The sequence below is a fragment of the Bombus affinis genome, chromosome 13, assembly GCF_024516045.1.
Source record: "Bombus affinis isolate iyBomAffi1 chromosome 13, iyBomAffi1.2, whole genome shotgun sequence".
Taxonomy (NCBI): Eukaryota; Metazoa; Arthropoda; class Insecta; order Hymenoptera; family Apidae; genus Bombus; species Bombus affinis.
In genome coordinates this window covers 5,379,032-5,400,698 of record NC_066356.1, presented here as the reverse complement: position 1 = coordinate 5,400,698, position 21,667 = coordinate 5,379,032, and the positions used below count along the sequence as shown (strand labels likewise).

At 33.7% G+C, this 21,667-nt stretch overlaps 1 protein-coding gene and 1 long non-coding RNA gene across 3 annotated transcripts in view; one reads left to right on the top strand and one right to left on the bottom strand.

Annotated features, from left to right (window-relative positions):
* The window catches only part of LOC126923469 (uncharacterized), a 44,274-nt gene that overhangs the window by 20,580 nt on the left and 2,027 nt on the right, over positions 1–21,667 (bottom strand). The gene's annotated exons all lie outside the window — the stretch shown is intronic.
* Positions 4,875–21,667, top strand: part of LOC126923487 (uncharacterized) — a 64,051-nt gene continuing 47,258 nt past the window's right edge. The window contains exon 1 of the long non-coding RNA XR_007713192.1: positions 4,875–5,011. This is a non-coding gene — a long non-coding RNA (uncharacterized LOC126923487). The remainder of the gene's footprint in view (positions 5,012–21,667) is intronic.

Below are 21,667 nucleotides of genomic sequence, written 5' to 3'. Positions count from 1 at the left end.
CAGGTTCGTAATTGGCTCCTCGTGCTATGGCGAGAACTATTTCCGGGCCACTTGGTTTTCGCGTGTATATCACGGACACTTGAAGGGAAAAGTTTGCTTCAAGGTAACTGGAGCAGGGAATGAAACATGGCAGGTATTTTTAGAAGGTTGTAAACGAATAATTTTCGATTACAACTAAGAAAACAGCGTTTTGTTCTTAAACCTGAGAGGATAGAACATTGTTCTTATTGGTCTTTAATTTATATAAGGTGGACCAAAAGTCACGTCACACGTGTGAACTTCTCAATTAACAAAATTTTCAACGAAGACTGTCTTTATCGGACTACGGACTTTAATGAAAATTCATATTATAACTTAGTAAGAGACTTCTATCAACTTCTGTCCCGAGATAGGTTTACGACAAGATTCAAAATCCGACAGACGAAAATCGCACACGAATACCTCCTAAAAAGAAAAAGACAGAATCTCCAATTTGCAGCTTATGCAATCAGATAATAACCATCATATACCTGCAATACGAATGTAACATGTAGAGAATAACATGTATAATAAATAAAAAATACAATCGTACTTGTAACTAACAGTTAATTTCATTATCTTGAATAATGCATATAGGCTTGATCAAATAACAAATAATTTATTCCTATTTTTCATTTGGATTTCCAAATAACAAATAAAATTTATTCAATAATGTCCAACATTGCATACCTATTCTACTATATCAATAGTTAAACTTTTTTCTACTTCTTTATTTTGTACCCTCTTTATGTATTTTCAAGAAAATATACTTCCTTCTATATCTCCAGTCCTACGAGTTAAAGAAATAATCACTAAAATTATCATGTGGGTAAACTCTATCATCCCAAACACCATAAGAAACATTGAGATATTCGTTTGGAGCATATTATCATGTAAAGATGAAAAATTATCGATAAAAAGAGTAAAGAGAATAAATCTTCTACGAAATATCTTCAAATAAAATCTTTAAATGGAATCATCAAACAGAATCTTCAAGAAAAATTATCGTCTAATTAGTTCACATAAAAATTCAGTTATTTTAATTCGATATGATACAGTCGTGATTAAGGTTGTGGCGTTGCATTCGAGAACAGAAGCAAGCTGCATGCGATCGGCCAGTAAAAATGCAAATGGAATGAATGGAGCCCATTCATAGATTCGTAACAGACAACGAGGCGTGCAATCTTCGTCGTGAAAGTTACAATCATCTTGGAGAAACTGCCTCCCCACTTATTCTGTTCAAAATGTTCCATCCCTGTCATAGTATTAAAGATTTCTGCTTACAAAATTTGGCGATTTTATAATCAATTGCTTATTTACTTTATCACTCTTTATTATATGTTATTGTTATATTATTTCTGAATAGATTTATACGCTATAACAGAGATGTTCCAATGTACTGTAACAATTTTAAAGAAATTATCACTAGATTATTACTAGAAAGCCCAATTTACTAGATTAGTAATAGAACAAGGTTATCACAGGAAAGATCATTTGAACATTAACGAATTAAAATACTTCAAATTAAATTGGTAAATAAATGGATTAAAAATTAATCCATTATTATTCTAAAAAGCTCATATATGGTAAAATTCATTTAATTAATATAACCAAGTCTTTTGATAAGGCATTAATGTTGAAGCAGTGACGTATCTTGAGTCTAGTTATTTGTTCTCTTCTTGTGAACATCATAACCTTTTTTACTTTTTTTACTTTAAAACATGACTTTTTTGCTCTCCAGACAAACAGAAATATCCATGTTGCTCTTTTGTTTTCCATTAAATCGGAGACGAATGTTACGCCGTGTAAAATTACACGAACCATGGCGTAACATACGAAAGTATATATACAACGACTCGTGTACATTGTACTGGTGGACGATACATAAAGGGGTGTACGGATCTTGTGTACATCCATTCTGAGCTGCCTCGGTCGTCTCATTATTCTTGTGTATAGCCGTGTAGCCGATGTACATTGCTTTTAAGCCGGTTCCACGTATTTAATATTCGATTGACGATAAATCTCCGACAAGCTGACGAAACGTTCGTCAAAATATTGGTGTATATCTCGATATTCATACCTTGCGCGTTCGTTTGTTTGAGAAACTATGATAGATTTGCATTTATATCTGAGTAATTGAATGATGAGAATTCGAATATTTGGTTATGTGAATTAATCGAAATTTTGGCAATATCGAGTACTTGGAATTTGATGGATGCAAAATATTTGGCACTTTGGGGATATCGAGTATTTGGAATTTGGCGAATATGGGACATTCGAAAATGGCTAAATATTTGGGACTTTAGGTATACAGAGTATTTGGAATTTGGTGAATTTCAAATATTACAAATTTCTGAAATATTGAATATTTGCAATTAAATTAACATCTAAAATATTCAATGTTTCTTGAGCTTCAAATATCCGTAAATGAATATTAAATACTTGAAATTCTGGATGAATCTGAAGATTCCCAATTTTATATATATATTTGAATATATGTATTATATATAATTATGTATGAATATTTGAATATATAAATAAATAAATATATATTTTAAATTTAGTGAATAATAAATATTAAATGTTTTTATTTCATTTTTACTATCCCTTAAATTTTTATACATATCTGTTCCAACTTCTCCCAAAAAATTTTTCTCTTCTTTTTGATCATAAATTCTAATACTGGATTCCTAATTGTCTAACGGGGATTTTTCCAGAAAACGCCGAGGAAAATATTTTCTGCTATGAGCGGAATCAAAGGAAAAACTGAAGGACCAACGAGAAATTTGGGCCGAGAGGAGACGGTTGTTTCATAAATGTAGGTCGGTTACGAGAAAGAAGAACGAGTTCGTTTGTCGCAGAATCTCTTCTTTTCATCTCTTGTCTCGTCATATTTTTCTTTTTTTTTTCTTTCTTTTTTAGAATTGACCAAAACAACCAAATATCAAAAGATACCTAAACTTCCTTTTCATTGCAATTTGACCATCAATTTCCTCTTTTCCTTTTTCTAATTATACAACGTTATAATTTGAAATTTTATTAGACTCAACAACGTTAAGTTTTCGAACGATCTAACCTGACAGAGAAGAAGAAGGACAGAAACAGAATCTTTATAAAGTATTCAATAACGTTTCAAATATTCACACTTTGTTTTAACTTACCCACAGTGTTATATACGCATGAAAATACATACAACAGTGTCATTCTAGAGTTAAATTTCCCTAAACTGTCTTATCCTTTGCATGTCAAAGCAGAAAATTCAATCGAACAAAGGAAAGAGCATTTTCGAGCCTGTACATGAGCCTGCAAAGGGTGAAGACTCGGAAGAGAAACGGAAGAGGAAGAGGAATGCGAGAGATCCTCTTCCTCTTGAAATACGGGTCACACTCGAGAGGATATGCAACGATGGAAGAAAGCCCTGTATATTTCCAATAACGATTCGGCTTTATCTGGAGCACTGGGTGGCTCGTTATCGACGCCGATTATACTCGACTTTACCAAAGGAACAAGGCCTATACAACCTGGATACGTTCGGTTATCCCCGAGGAGGGTTTTTAATAATAGCGAAACACGCAACAATGCCCCGTATCGGGCAAACCTGATGCAACCGTAATTTTTCCTCTCTCCTCTCTTTTTTCTTTTTCTCTCTCTCTCTTTTTGTTTCAACGATTCAGGTACATTGCATCAGGTACATTGGTAGACCCGGTTCGATCGATCTATCGGTTTTTAGCGAATGTCTATTCAATTTGCATCGGTCGAAAGGGACTTGTTATCAGACTTATTAAAAAGCATGAGAAACGAGCGACTTTATCGATGCATTATGAGCTTGGAATGGAAACCGAAGTCGACATCGATTGTGAGGCAGATATTTCCGGTTCCAGGAAGCTTTCTTATAATTGTCCGAGGGTAATAATCGTAGGTATAGACGGTGGATTTTCATGCACACTGTATCGCAGAGCTAATGATGATAAATAGATTGCGGATTTATATAATACGTACGTCTGAGAATATAGACGAAGAAATGTAATAATAAAAGAAATAGAATTAAACATTCGTCGTACTATTAACACTAAACCTACCGACACTTCGTGTATACCTATTCCTACCGTGTGCGGTCAAAATGACCGGTGATTAAAGAATTAATAGTTTTTATGATTTAACTTAGATAATGGTTAATTTATAACTAAATGTATATAAAATGATGAACTTTCATAAAATTTCGTCTAAATTTACTTTTGTTTAATTTCAAATATAGACTTAAATAGAATTACACTTTTATTTATATAGACACATATCTTATTCAACTTTGCTGCATTTTTACAAATTATCTTATTATCAAATGTACATTTGCCGCTCAAATATTTCCCACATCTTAAACAAATTTTCGTAATTTTGTAACCTTTATTTGAATACTAATTTTTTAATTGACAAATTTTTTGTAATACTTGTTGATAGTTTTATTGCATGGCCTTTTTCCCGCGATTCTTTATATAAAAGTAATGCATCCATCAAGTTTATAAGAATTTTATGAATTCTCTGTAAATTGGCCCCATACTATAGATACCATTGCAAATTTATTGGTTCGTAAACGTTGGCTTCTTTCGCTCTTCTTATCACATCGTATAAACCTCATAATTTCAGCAAAGTCATTCCTCCTCATTGTTTTTGAAACAAATGCAGGTCTCCAAATTTTATTCCACAAATATGAGACATCTAAATTTTTTATATAGCATATAGCATATATCAGAGCAATAAATGCATCTAGTTTTGTTGCATCTAGCTCCCTCTTAGCCCCCAATATTCTAAATTCTTCTTTTTCCGTACATTTTATTATATGATCGTTTATACGGTGATCAATGATAAGATAAAATGCCGTCTTTACTTGTCCTTTCATAATATGCCGTTTAGTATATCCCTAAGAATTTTATGAACTAATGTCCTGCCAGGTTTGAGACTTGCATCTATTTCTCTCCAAACTGTCCCATCGGGTCCAGTTTCGATACGTTGGTTCTCTACATCAGTTTCATCCCTTGTTGTCAACGATAATTTCTTTCCTTTGTGCCCTGGACTTATTTATAATATTCAACTCTGATTCGGTTGTAAATAGCTTTTCATGTGTTTCTACGCCGTTTTCTGAACAGTCTTCTTCTATGTCCGTAATTTTTTTTTATAATTTTTGTTGAGAAATCTTGATATTTTTAGGGTAAATATTTATCACAAAATAATACCACGTACGGAATACAAAATTATTGTCAAATTTGATATGCTTTACTTTTCCTTTTATAACAACTTTATGCAAAACGCTCTGAGATGCTTTCTGTCCGAGTTTTAGAAATAAAAAATTTAGATGTCGAGTAATTGACTAACAAACCGAGATGTATTCTAATCGAAAAAACAATAGCAAGTAAAAATATGATCTTTGACCATTGGAGATGACCATTCTCCACCAACGGTTACTTGAGGGTGGAGTTGGCAAAGCTTTTCCCGTGTTTTATAGCAATGACAAATAACTCTAAGAAACTTCTCGACTTTTAAAATGTTTGTAACAATGGACTGTAAAAATTGCTAAATTTTGTGGCGATTAGGATTAGAATCAGGTGACCTTAGAATTATAATGAGCCTGAGTTGATATGTTTTGACAGTTGGTGGCTACCTTGATCGAGGGATGGATTATTTTATGACAAGATTACGGGTGTAACAGCTGTTATTATTTGTTATATTAATTTTGTTTGTCATTTGACCTTGAGGTAGCCTTTTCTTTGTACTAATTGCATTTATTTTAAGAATAACTAACATATTTTGTCGAGCGGTCATAATGACCGCTCACGGTAGGCAAGGCAGAATATAAATTGCTCTGAGAAAATAAAAGAGCAAACTAAAATTAAATACAGAAAAATATATTGTATGTACGTTTTAGGAAAAGCCAGAAATTATGAAGCGATATGATAAAATTTAAGTATGGTTAAATTTGTGTAGAAGACAAACAAGACAGACAAGACTTTTAGTGTTAAAGATATTAAATAGATCCGAAGAGAGAACCCTGTTCGAATTTGATATTAGTCGTTGGTAACTTGAACTAAAAGTTGTATTTTGCGAAAAGGTTCAGGCTCCGAAAACCTGACCCAAACCGAAACCATATTTTACACATTAATAATCGAAATAACTTCGAAGAGAAGCTTCACGAGAAGAGGATGAAAAATTGGAAATCGTAACCGTAAGGCGGAAGTATTACGAAATTTCTGACCTGATACTTTTCCTAATGGAATAAATAGTGTCCTATTAGAAGATTTAAGTCGTTCAATTCATTCCTGTGTCAAAGATGACGTAATTCAAACGTCCAAGGAGAACGAGACCGACGCGTGGAAAGATATCTGGATACTGAAAGAAAAATGTACGACCTCGGTACTCAGATTCTTTAGCCAATTTTCTTTTTTATCTGCGGTTTACCGTATCGGAGGATAGACATGGATAACTAACGACAATGAGCCTCTTTCCGTCATTGACAATTAATAAATCGTTAGTAGAATTTTACAAAATAAAAGTTGTAATTTACAAGACACTGATAAACGCTGTTGCACGAGGATAACAAATTTGCTAATAAGAGAAAATGCAATTTCACAAATAAATTTCATGGTGTCTGATTATTATATTTGGCATAAATTAAGGAACAAATTTGTTCAGATTAAGAAACGAGGAAAGATTACTAACGAGAATCCTTTTCTCCTCTCATAATTGAATCAATTTTTCTATACACGTGATAAATTTAAATTACATCCAACGAAAGATACGCAATTATCGACAGTTATTAATTTTACGAGAAAATGTATTTTAAATTAGATATAACGCTAGGACTAAATAGGCTTGGGCGAGCGTGTTAGAAATGGAATAAAAATTCAATATTAAAACGAAGGAAGAGCACTTTCGTCCCAGTCGACTGAATATCCAAAAAAAGACTTACTTGCAAAGTGTTTCAAAGTCTATCGAAAAGCTTCCTGCAAAACCTGTTCACACGCTTTTTCTCGAACAAGTACCGGAGAACGTGTTTGAGTATGCGTGCCTAAACTCGATTCCGTCGTATCGACCCTCGAACATATCCCCAGGGGTGGTGTAAGCAAGCCGCCGTATCCAACGAAGGCAAAAAGGGATTCTCCTCTAGGAAATCGATATATTTTCTTCTATTAAAAAGTGATGTTTCTTCTATTTCATACACCTTGGTGGTTCTTCATTGATTTTGAAAAGAAAGCTGTATGTTTTATAATGTAACGAGGGAATTTCTATTTATCAGTATCTTTTAATATAGACTGAAACAAAGGTACGGATGTATGGAAACACAGCTGCACTATACAGGGTGTCCCAGAATAAATAGGCAATATTTTAGACGCGACTTCTGCAGATCCGAGCAAACCTCAACAAATATACAACACGTACGTCTTATCGAGTTGTTCAGAAAGTAATTTTGATCTTTTGCGTGAATGCAAGTCGTTTCAAACGCTCATAAACGGCCGAGTTCGATGACTTTAACCACCCAGCGAATTTCTCGCGTTGTTACGAGACGATCGCGTTTCGATTCAAAATTTTAATCTAGATCTAAATCGTTTAAGAAATTTAAATCTAGATGATAATAATAATAATAATAATTCATTTTTCAGCCCCCTGGTCACGAATAGAGACTCCATTTATAATTGTTATATGTATTTTTATTTGCCTCGCACTGCGAATCAATTGTACTCTTTTGAATTTAAATCCTATGAATACTAAGCCGATCCAAAGGATTGTAAAAATTTACATTTAGAAGATATTAACGCGATCGGAAATGTTTGGAAAATTAAAATCTAACAGACGTTAGTTCGATCTAAAACATTTCCAAAATTTCAATTTGGAACATATTAAACCACTGTAAAATATTACAAAAATTCCAATTCAAAAGATAATAATTCCATTTGTATGGAGTCGATCACTGTGGTTTGCGTGCCTCGTATAATCCGTAGCAAAACCTTCTAATTTTTACACATCACTTAACCAGTCATATGAAACTATAAAATCGTAAATCGATTTTTAACCGATTTCACGATTTCATCGCGGCACGATAAGATTAAAAAAAAAAAAAAGAAAGACGCGATAGTACCGTATACATTGCGCACGCGTGGATGAAATGGCGTGCGTGTAGGTGGACAGAATCGATGCGTTCGCATGCAAATTGCGAGGACCGCTGCGACCAACATGAACGCAACGCGGAAGGATCGAGTTTATTCAAATTCGATGATGCACGACTCTACCACCGTTGCTCGACTTGTATTTCCTGGTCAGTGGATTTTTCGTGTCCGTAACACGATAACGGGTTTCCGCGGAAACGCTCGCTTAATTCGAAACGATCTAGCGGAACGCGGAAGGATCGGGTTCATTTAAATTCGTATATGTTTCACGAGTAAAAATTTTACGAACACCGGCAACGCTGTTCGTTGCGATACTGCAACGAGAAGAGAAGAGAAGTTGGTGAAATACGAAATTATACGAAGTATCACTTTGACGACCGTATGTATTTGACAAGCGTACAACCTGAATTGCCGCGTATTTTTTGGAGCGATTGAAAAGATTGGAAAGGTCGGTCGGAAAGTTCGTTCTGATTTACATTTCGATTCGATCTACATTTATTGAATTACGTAGGTGCGATTTTGTTCCACAATCTTTCTCCATCTTTCACGCAATTCGAATATTCCATCCTTCGTCATTCATTACAGAGAAAGAAAGATATATGATTTACACTCAAAAGTACAAAAGTTTATTACCATCAGTTGACTATGAATTTCTAGTTTAAATTCATAGCATCAACTTATAGTTTCAATAAGTGATTCGATATTAATTGATTTCCAGTTCGTTTGGACTGTTTTACTCAAATTACTGGAAAGTGAAACTGTCTCTTTAATATGTATAGCAGCCTTTTCAATTGTTAATCCATTCATTGTTATTCGACTCCTTGTTCACATTGCCATGGATACGTCAAAGATAAGAGCGAAAAGTAGTCAGGTTACATCTTACTTCTAATCACATATTACATATTTCTTTAGTTTAATTAAAAATTGTTGATCGAAAATTTATACTCGTGTTTGGTATTATTTCGATCGTACGAGTCTCGATCATTCGACTAGAACTTGTTACATCTCGTAACGATATAATAAAGAATAAGAGAAATATATTTTCTTACTTTGGTCATTCGATACCAGATTGAATTACATCGATATGGATCATAGATAACGCCGAGGTCTGTCTTGATACTGCAGTTTCAGAAATTGCTAGAGATAACTTCTGGCCATATAGCAGGATAAATTTCTGGCCATATATATCCGGACACTATTATCTTAATATATGATTTAGATTAAAAGGACTGCTGTTTTGTATTTTGTTTAAAAGCTACTGACGATGATAATAAGTTAGTTATATATTGTTCACCCTGTATTGAATTAAACTGTATAATTTGTATTGTTTTTTAGAATGAAATTAATACAATAATATTCCTATTTAAAAAAAAGAAAGATAAAATCTGAATAAGATTAAAACTGTATAATTTTTATAGCCCAATATATGACTAATATGTACTATTGTAGCTATCTGTAAATGTAGTTTAACATTTTGTTTTATGTCTACAAAACATATATGTAAAACTAGGTCCAGTCTCTAGGCCATCAGACTGCAATAAATACAGGAATACAATATTACTATAATCAACGTGTATTAGATAAAATTCTTGCAGATACAGTGTAGATCTTAGTGTGATATAAAATGAAAGATCTATCTGACAAAAACTCTTTATACCTGTATGTCTCGTAATATTTCTAAAACACCATACTTTTATTCCAAGGGAGAAGAATAAAGAGAGGGTTAAGAAAGCCTCTGGAGAATCTAAACGCTCATTTGCATCGCGGAGGAGTTAAATAACAGGCCTTCATAGTACACGTAACATGGTACATGCATATAACAGTGATTTCACTATTACCAAGAAAGAGTGTCTCGACGATGTCTTTGGATTCTTCCAAACAGGATCAGCTCGTTGGAAATGACACTTAAATCCAGTCTGCTCTTTCAATCCGTTCAACGTGTGTCGTTAACATACACACACATACAACACAATTCTATCTCTTCTCATCGTGAAACCTTTCGCATGTCTCTCCCTCCCTCTCTCTCTCTTTCTTTCGCTCTTTTTCACTGTCGTTCTGTTAACACTGCACACACCGCGTTCCGTTACGTTGTTAAGAAGCCCATTATCCAATCTGTTGCAAGATACATAGTATATGTGCACCTGCACCACTCCCATGGTGTCGTCGACGTGGATATCAACATTTACCCTCCCTTCTTACTTAGAAGTTCCAAGAACATCGCTACTTTTCCACGCTATTATTTCCCAGATTCGAGGTTTTTACCTGAGATATTCTATAGAATAACACTGTTGAGAGATAGAAGATACCTAATCAGCAATATAACGTATACAGTAATATACATAACTAGAATACATAATAGAAACGTATTATATAATAAATACTTAATATTGTAATGGAATATTTTCAACTCATTTTGGGTTTAATTATTACTGAAAAATATCTCAATAGGATAAAGCTACATTATTTTCACATTATGAATTAATTACTTATTAACTAAAAATATGGACATGCATTTTGTATAAAACTCTTGCGTGTACGAAATATTTAGGGTTTATATCTAGAAGATGAAAGAAATCTTGAAGACTTGATTTGAAGATTCTTTATGAAGGAAATAAATCTTCGACATTTGCTTTATCCCCCATATTTATAAAATATATAATATATATACAAGCTAAAACAAGTCTTGGAGATTTCATTTGAAGATCCTTTGCGAAGAAACCAAATCTCCAAGATTTATTTTACCTTCTATATTTATAGAACATATAACATATTTAGAAAGGAAAACAAATGTTGAAGATTTCATTTGTAGATCCCTTAGGGAGGAAACAAATCTCCAAGATTTGTTTTACATTCTAAATGTATTTTTTATCTTCTATTTTATTATTTACTATAACGCTTGTCTTTCCTAGGGTTGCTTACAACATATTTACATCAATATTGTACTTATCTTACTAATTACTTAATTCAATACCTTAATACCTTAAGTAAATATTAACTTTGCCTTCTATGTATAAATCCTACAAACTAGTATTTCCAACACATTTAGCATTAGAGTTTTACACACTATGGATATTGTACATATTTGCGTGCAAACAGACAGGGCAAACTCGAAGAAGTGAGGAAGAAGCGAAACGTTGGAAGCTAGTGCAACGTTTCACTATTGAAAATACAATAGAAGCCCGAAGAATTACAAATGCGTCGACTAATCATCGTTCAAAATCTAAAATTTCGAAACACCCTGTATAGAAAGGGAGATGCAGTCAGCAGACTGCGTGAAATATTAGGATGGATTCTACATTCTCGAGACTCGCATGCACCAGTCCGCGTAACAATGTCACCCCCAGGGGTGAGAATGGTACACCCTCGAATGGCGAAGGGTCGCCATCCACTTTTGAATTACGCTAGATTGTACGAGCTTGGGAAATCAGCTGGGGTGACAGCTAGTCTCGGGTTTCTATAGGGTGTCTCTGAACTTTTCGTGTCTTTTCTTTTGATATCGAGCTTTTCACAGTGTAACCAATCGTATACTGGGTGTCTCACCTAATTGTTGATAATAGAAATTAATAGAAGATTAATAGAAATAAACGTAAATTATATAAATTACGTGCATAGATAATTATGTAAATTTAGAATAAATTATAAGAATATGCAATATTTTTATAAATCCAAGCTCATGTTTTGTCGAATGTTATTGTGTATTTTTAAATATATCTATATCTTTCCTTATAAAGACAACGAAAAAGATTATATTATTATCTATGTACACAGTAGTAGTAACAGTAGAATTCTTATTTCATTTTTGTAAAGCCGGGTTCATTTTTTGGCGAAACTTGAAATAAAAATTTCACTCTTACTACTACTATGTACATAGATAATAATATAATCTTCCCGATGCTTTTGCAAGAGAAGATATAGGTAATAATTTAAAGATATAGACACTTTTGAGTGAAATAACTTCTATTGCAAAGCTTGGATGATATTTTATACGTATGATTATATGACCTGTTACAAGTTCCTATTAATTGACAACATACAAAAATCACAGCCTACTGCGTTATGATTTTTGGATCAAATTACATTGATCGTATAAAATCGAATATCGCATGTTATTTCCGACTGATTTATATACAGGGTGGTTGGTAACTGGTGGTACAAGCGGAAAGGGGGCGATTCTACGCGAAAAAAGAAGTCGAAAATATAGAATAAAAATTTTTCGTTTGAGGCTTTGTTTTCGAGAAAATCGACTTTGAATTTTCGCTCGGTACGCGTGCACTTTATCACGATTGAATACGTTATCACAATCGAATACGTTAGAAAGTGTTCATAGAAATTTAATTAGAAGAGCAGAAGTATGTGTTCGGCAGAATGGGCAACATTTTCAGCAATTTATGTAATAATAAACTTTATGATTACCTCATATTATTTCACTATGTATTCCTAATTTTCCGTTACGGCAAAAACAAACTTAAACTGTGATAATATTCATCGAGACAACGATCTACAGTGGGATCCGTTATAACGAGACGTGATAAAATGCACGCGTACCGAGCGAAAATTCAAAGTCGATTTTCTCGAAAACAAAGCCTCAAACGAAAAATTTTTATTCTATATTTTCGACTTCTTTTTTCGCGTAGAATCACCCCCTTTCCGCTTGTACCACCAGTTACCAACCACTCTGCATATAATATGTAGATTATAATAAAATATGATCGTATTCGGAAGAAATATATCCGGATCATTGAAACATACATAAATTTTATTGCATATGAAAAGGATTATATTTCCTACTTTCTTATGCAAATGGTCAATCATTATATAGAGGGTCAATATCTGTATACAGAGTGTCTCAGTATTGATGGTACAACCTGGAGGGGGTGATTGTACATGAGAAAATAAGTTGAAAATATGGAAAAAATTTTTTTTCATTTGAGACTTCGTTTTCGAGAAAATCGTCTTCGTATTGCCCTGTATATTGCCCTAATGCATTTAAGATTAAGTTAGGTTTAAGACAATTGATTAATAATTAATTTCTTTTTTAAATTATTTAACTGCTTTGAGTCGAAGAAGAATGGCAAAGTGACGGCACACGAATTTTCCGCTTTCCTCTACTTGTTCCTAGCTATCTCTCTAAGAAAGCCTTTGCCAAGGCTTCGCCGTATGGTTTAGACACAACAGAGATATTTGCCCGTTTCTCGCTTTCTCGTCGAGTTTTATCAAAGAAACAACTACCTCCGTTTTATCGAAGGAACGCTGCTAAAAAGAAAAGTACCATTTGTTTCTGTCCAACGAAATATATATACCAGCATTGCACGACCTAATCCCAATTTCTAATCCTAATCTATCCATTTACGGACGATCCGTAAGAGGTTACATTGCAATTCATCTTTGCGAACCCTTTAACATTAACCTTACAAGGCCCGGTTTCAAAGTTTAATTTAAAATTATACATTCATTGTTATTTCTGTTGCTCAACTTTATATATATTCTTATATTATCTGATTAATCAATTTCTCAACTTTCTTCTTCGCTTCCTTCTTTTATTAAGAAAAATTCAACGCCTGGCTTATTCATCGCGATCGATCATTTGATCGGTCGACAAATTTACATCCTTTCCTAAAGTTCTCTGCCTGGGACCTTAGCTCTGAACTCAAGTAAGATCTAACCACCTATAGTTGCATACATCTAAATGTGATATGTGTTTGGCTTGGCGGTAAGCGCTTGAATAATCTGACAGAGTACATGTCAGGTAACGCATAAACACAACGGAGTTTTATCGGAGACTCTCAAGAAATACTTTTCAAGAATATACTGCCTCCACAATGAGTTCTCTATAGCCAAAACGAAATCTAAATGCAGTATCATTTTGTGAGTCACAGAGTACAGATAGAAGACTAGGAGAAATCAACTACGACAAGGAGCGAACAAATCTCATAATATTCTAATAATATTCTCATAATAGACTAATGTTATAAAACATATGTGATGTCGTTTAAAAGACTTAAGGTTGATATATCAGAAGAGAAAAGATATTGGAAAATAAAATAGCATCCATCCAACGAGTGTTTTGAAATGCAACGTAATTCATTCAAGACGTTCTTCGATGAAACAGATAGCTAACGAGTTATTTTAGATAGTACTTCTTATTGATTCATCCAGTATAATATATGTATAAAGTAAGATATATTAACAACTACATATATTCAAGACCACTATACATATAAAGAAGAGAATCTTTGACGTAAAACGGTTGAGTGTAATATGATTACGTAATAAATATATACGTATAATTAATAGCAAGCCAATGGTTTCATTTTATCGAACGAACTTTACAGCCAGACCACTCTGAAGCTTCAATGAAGTTCCTACTTTAAAAAACGGTTTAACTTCTGCCAGCTTGTACTATAATATTAAAAAGCTCGACTGCACAATTAGTTTCTCGTTTCTTTCTGTTTTTTTCTTTTTTTTTTCTAAAAAATTTCAATGCGGTCTGCGTAGCTTGACCGCGATAACAATTATCTTCCATCCCTTCAAGTATGAAAAAGAGGAAGAAAGGGGAAGTTTGCAATTATGTCGGCCCCATGGTGGAAAACGAGGAATTGTATTGAGTATTCGCATACTATAAAATGAAATGAATTTCTGCTGTTCCATAATGACTGTGGCAAATTAAAAAAGAAATGGGAAAACGTAATTTCATTAACACTAACTTTACCAGGCCCGGTCAAATGACTGCTTTCAAAATTTAATTTAAAACTGCACATTCATTGTTATTTCTTTTGTTCATCTAACTTTATGTAAATTCTTCTATTATCTGATTAATCAATTTCTCAATTTTTGCTAATTTTACATATATTGTTATTTCCTTTTTTATTCATCTAACTTTATGTAAATTCTTCTATTATCTGATTAATCGATTTCTCAATTTTTGCTAATATACGAATTTACATAAAGTTAGATGAACAAAAGAAATAACAATGAATGTACAATTTTAAGTTAAATTTTGAAACCGGTCATTTGAACAAAATTTGATTACAATTTTTCTAACCACATGCTGATTCATCCGATCTTCTCACCTGTCCTTCCATACATTATTCTTATGCTATCCTTAATCTAGTTACACATTCTAAGAATTTACGACAGATGTTCTTCCTATTCTAAAACTATTGTTTCCACAAACCACCTCTATTGTTAACAATCTACTTATTGCATCTTCTAATCTTTGGTATTTCTTCCATCATTTTTTTCCCTTATTCTTTCCATCTTCCTTAATCATTTCTCCACCCATTCCCATCATTCATCCCTTAGAATCTTTGCACACTTGCGTTCATTCCTTCTACTGCTGTGCAGTCCTCCGCTAGATACTAGATAAGAAAATTAAAAGCTAAAAAAACGAACAAAAGCATAGTTAATCGACAGGAACGTATTCTCTAATTCCACGTTATTAAAAGAGCTAAGAACGGATGTATCGAGTGATTATGAACGATATTTACGTGTGTACGATTCTGCTTTTCAACGTCTATCGGATAATGTCTCTCTAAGGCCCGTTTTACGCGGAGATGAGATCATGAGCTGAATGAAGTTGACAACCCCAAATGCGAATTTCTACGATAAACCAAACAGCCACATTTGTTTGTCCACATTTATCCAACCAGACATCCTTCGTTTGTACATCCTTCAAAAAAGAGTTATCGGTTTTTTAGATCTTTATTTGGTGAAGAATCTTGGAAGAATGTAGTATGAGTGACATAAGGAGCAACATAGCCAAGTCCACTTCAAGGCCTACCGGCTGAACTTAATAAATACGTATATTATGCCACTACAAGTTGCTGATACCGAACTACATACAGTATAATGTATCATGAAACCTAAGTGTCGATGCATGCATCGCAACATGTTTCAACGCGTATAGGGGCCTTTACTACTAAAGATAATTTTTCTCCGATTAAATCTCTCGTTCTTCTCGATTCCAAATGGACTTCAGGAATTTTCTGTCTGCCTCGGGGAAAATTTCCCTGACAAAGACGAAGAACCACGAAACGCGAGCGCAGCGACTGTGCCAGTAGTGGAAAAACCGATATTTTCTTCTGCTTTTTTCCCTTCTGTTCTTCCTCGGTCACAACGGGGTCGTCGATTGTCCCGGTAGCAAACGCAACCACGTGGTATTCCGAAAAAAAAAGAAAAAAGAAAAGAAGGAAGTCAGGAGGATTCATGGAACAAGAGCTTTGCAGAATGCACTGGATGCTTTCACTTCGTGGTTGATCCATTCATTTCTGACTGTGTCGATTTCCTTTATCTGACTGTGAAACTCGTCCAAATCTCGCAACCAAAATTCCAGCAGAAAAGAGGATGATTCTACGTGGAAGAATAAATTCAGAACATGCAACCATGTTTCCTATATGAGATTTCGTTTCTCAGAAAATTAAATTGAAATATTGTTTTAGGAAATCATTGTTTTGATGAAATGTAGCTAGTAGGTGCTTACACATATGTAGACATTCTCCTCCAGTTTTAACAATTTAAGAATTTCTAAAATAAAATGTACAGTATTTGGATATGAAATATGTTTCGTTACACGTTCTCCACTATTCAATACAATGCAAAGCAAATATTGCTCTTTACTAAGTAATTCGTCATCTATTATTTATCACTGAGCCGACTACTGTTAATTGTGCAATAGATATTCCAATAATCCCCATTCGGATAGAAATCACAGAAACATCATCAGTAGATGATACAAAAACTACAAAAACTTCCGCTACAGCTAACACTCCATCTAACATAAGTGGAATATAATTCCATATATATATATGGAATGTATAATCGAAAGACAAGCAAACTTATTAAACACGTACGACATATGTATTGAAAATTCTAGCATATTTAGAGTTCCACGACAGAAATAAGAAGATATATTAGCATTTAATAACCTATATTATAATAACATACCTATATTATATATTATAATAACATATATTAGCAGTTAATAACCCGATGCATTATGTATCTCATAGCAGAGTAGAAGCGAAAAGAAACCCGGAAAGCAGAGGAATACCAGTTAAAGTAACCCGATTAGTCTAACTCTAAGTGGAAGAAAACCGTAAACTCGGAATAATAAATCTGTTTTATATTTTCTAGTGATTTCATTTTTCCACGAGAAAGATCAATGGCCCAGTTTCGAACGTGCTTCATAAATAAATCTTCCTTAGAATTTTCTGCTGTTGTTGCCGGTTAAAAATTGCGTAACGGAATCACACCATCTTGGCGACAATATGCTTCGACCCAGATTCGAAGGATTTACCGCGGGCCCCATCATTTTTCCTCCTATTTCTTCCGCAAACTTTTAAGGCGTTTTCGCGGGGTGAACGTAGATTGACCTGAATCGCGCGCGCCTGGAAAAATGAAGAACAGTAGCATCACAAAGTAGTTTAGAGTTCTAGTGACGATGAAAAGTCAGGATACGAAATCACAGGAAAATTCTGTACAGTCATTGCGGTTAACACGTAGACTGCTATGCGAATTTATATATATTTCACCTTGGAAGCCACACTAAATTCAAATATGTATACATCTGATAGATGGACGAAGGAGTATAAGTCAGAATTACTAGCTTTGTAGAGAAGCACCTATAACATTTAAAGTGCAGTGTAAGATAAGGTGTTAGATTTTGAACGTAAAACTTGGTAACATACAGTGGCAAACAGGAAGAAAGTTTAAAATTCATATTTATGTATAATAATTACATACACTACATTATTGGTACCTTTGTTGTACTAAGTTAAGCATTTTTTGTCATGTTAAAGACAGTTATGTGTATTATATTTATTTATAATCTAATTGCCCTTATCGATTGTAACTCTGCTTTAAGTTTTTTTCTGTTTTTTTCTGTCCTTCACTGTATACCTCGTCTTATTACATTTACACAAGACTACATGTACATGATACTCGATTCAGAAATTCTTCTTCTTTTCTTAAAAACGTTGGCTCTTATATTAATCCCAGCTTGACTTATATTTATTTGACCAAACAGTGTTTGTGACAATTAACCCTCCGCCTGCAACTGTATTTTTACTGTCGTCTGCACACTGGATCTTTTATTCCATGCAGTCTCTTCTAGGTCTCTGTGTTTTAAGTAATCCCAAAAAATTCTTGAATGCTCTTCCAAGTTTCTAGAATATTGTTAGGCGTTACTTTGATTGTTTTAACCGCTTGACATACAAATGAAATGGAACTCGATACGCACTAAAAATACCATTCCAAGTGATTGCGGATTTTGTCTTTACCAGTCATCTAATGACAAAATTCGCAATCACCTAGTTGCCAACCCACTAGTTCAAAATAAAATTACGTATAATTCCTTGCGTCTAGAAGACGTCAACGCCTAAAATGACGTACGAAAGAAGCGAATGAGACGTCTTTGAGTGCTAAAATTTCAACAAAGATATAGAGAAGAATGAAAAATTGCCCAGAAATACAGCAGGTGCAGGGTTAAAACGTTTTGCAATAATAATTCGAATAAAGTAGAAAAACAGTAATGTAGAATATATTAGCGTACTTATGCTGTTGTGACCATAATTTGACTTATACTCTTTTGCCTGCTCATCAGGGAATAAAATTGTAAACTGCAAGAAAGTCTGATCGTAGCAAAATCTCCAGGAGGCAATGCCGGAAAAGAATCGTCCGGAGGTCACACGTGTGTTCATTGACGCACACGCGTGGCAAACCGACGGATCGTCCACGAGAATGCAACGACGCAGAAAGCGAAAAAACGAATCGCCGTGACGCGTGAAGGATGCAGAGCAGGATGCAACGAACGAACGTGCAATTCCAGCGAGCGATTCGGTTTCCTGGACAATTCGTCGCGATCGTACAAACGCTTGTTTCATCTATTTCCTCTTCTTATTCATTTTATCACATAGTCGAGGCCCTAAGAAACAATATATTAAAATATTAACTGAACGATTGCGTATAATTATTCGAACATAATCAAATACATTCTATGTTGAATATAGATAGTCGAACAAATTTTCGTACTCTTCTAATAATAAAATTTGTAATATAAATTTCTTGCGGTAGCATAAACTAAAAAGGTTGTTGAATCCTAAGCTTACTTCATAATAAATACAGTAGCGATAGAAGAAAGTTTATAGAATAAGAAGTATAAAAAGACGCTATAATTTTACAAGATGCATTTATATTTAATAAGAGCAACAAATAAATAACCATGGTATGGTAAACAATTTTTAACACACCAGTTACTCATGTTCATGATGCATCAATTTTTAACTTTCTTTTATCCGTCATTGTATATTCTTAATAACATTAATCTTGGTTAAGATTATTCCCCTAATTTGTTTTAAACGAATAAATGTTCTTCAATAGATGTTTGTTAGACTTCGTTGGATATGTCGGATAAATTTATTTTCGCACTTGTTACGATCATATAGAGCAGCGGAATAAATATGTATCCACGATATTTCTCCATAAACGGGGAATTTAATTTACAACGTAGGAGAGATCGGTTCGTATGCGTCAGCGGTAAATCTCGCGAGCTTCTGATTTTCCGTTAGTCGTCGCCCCAGTAATAAACCTAGTAAGTTTCCTAATTCAATCTGCCCCCCCCCCTCTCCCTTCGCCGTTGATGATAAATTCTGCAAGTCTGAGATTCGATTTGATATCTACGTCACAACGTAATGTGAAGTTGATGATTCTTAAACGTCGTATATTCGCATTTAAAAAACATTAAGGACACGGTGGGTAGATACAAAAATTATTAATTCTGAACGTGAATCTTTCGAAAGTTGAAATTAAATAACACACAATAATTTAATGCCACATACAGTTACTAGATTTCTAATTTTCTAAACTCTCTTTATCCTGTATATCTCTTAATTATTCTATGATACATAATTTTTAATTAACACTCTGTTATACACAATATTCAATTAAAAATAAATTTCTTTAATTTATGAAGGCAGAGATCGCTATTCCCCCAATAGATTTCTCTCGCTAGATTTTAATTTTCTAATAAATATCTGTTCAGTCGTTTATTAGCTTCCAAATCGCCCCTATGATGTTCAACAATAACGTCGGTTAATTTTTACGAAAATAAGTACGGCAGTATTAATGTCTAGGGACTTAAAATTCCCTGATAATCCTTATATTGGCGTGCACTCTTCCAATCGCGTACCCAACGATTTGTTAATTAACGAGGCGTCCGTCGATTAAAAAATTTCGATTTTAATGAGCTCCGCATACCGAGGAATCTTAGACAAGAAGCCCCCTTCCGTCGTCATTTCCTTCCCATGCCGTGGACCATGCCTCTACTCGTATACGCACGAAATATGAAAGAAAAAACATCATGCAATCATAAGAGAGAAGTTCAAAAAACTTAGTGTACGAGTATCGAACAATAAATTAATATAGCAGATTCAATAGAGATACTTTCCAAACATTTTGATTAAAAAATGTTTCAACGCGAAGGATTTTTCTAAATCCTTATTACAATGAGAGATATTAAAGAGGAAAAATTCAACAAGGAACGGAATGTGTATAATAAGATAATTTATCCAGATGTATTCAATTAAATCGTTTCACAGATTTTCCTAATGCAATTATTTATGCACTAATTGATCTTCATGAGAAAATATGAATGAAGTTAGCAAAATGCTATCGACATATCAATAATATCTTAATTTGAAGAAGGATACAAAACAAATCACTTCAATCATCTCTGTTCTATTTATCGATATCAGAACGATAAGTATATGTGTAACTATCAATTAGTTATCGCTATAATATCGATAAATCGAACATTAGATGCCTGAACTACAATGTACAATATATTACAGTATAATTATTATCTTTAAGGTAAAGTTATTACCGATATGTCGAATTACCGATATTTATCGATGATTTTATCGATAGTAGCTGTAGATGCAAGATACATGTCTGAAACATGCATAATTAATTCTGTTTTACATCTATTTGCATAGAATAATCGTCGAACATTCGTATATCTCTTCTAAAATGATAAAATAATGCACGAATGATAAATACTTTTGCATAATACATAAATACAGCATATTTTTTTATTTCCATGTCGGTTTCTCGACAACGCCGTTTCGTTTTCATGCGATAACGTTGGTACAAGACAAAATCGATTAAACAGTATCCTACACACATATACACGCACGTTTGTCTATGTATATATACATATATATATGACTACATACACTATATACATGATGGGCACGTAGATACGTCATCGCGGACATGCAAAAGAATGAAACTGTTTTATCTCCATCAGAAAGAAGTAGCGAAATTGTCGAATGCGATTTTATCCAAAATATCCTAAAAGACAACGCCCCTTTTTTAGACGGAAAGAAAGATTGATAAGCTTTGACCACCATAAAGGATATAATTTCTGGTCGATGTCTACATCTCGCTCGTCCTTGATCTCATAACCTGCAAACATACTAATAACTGATAGGGGAAAAAAG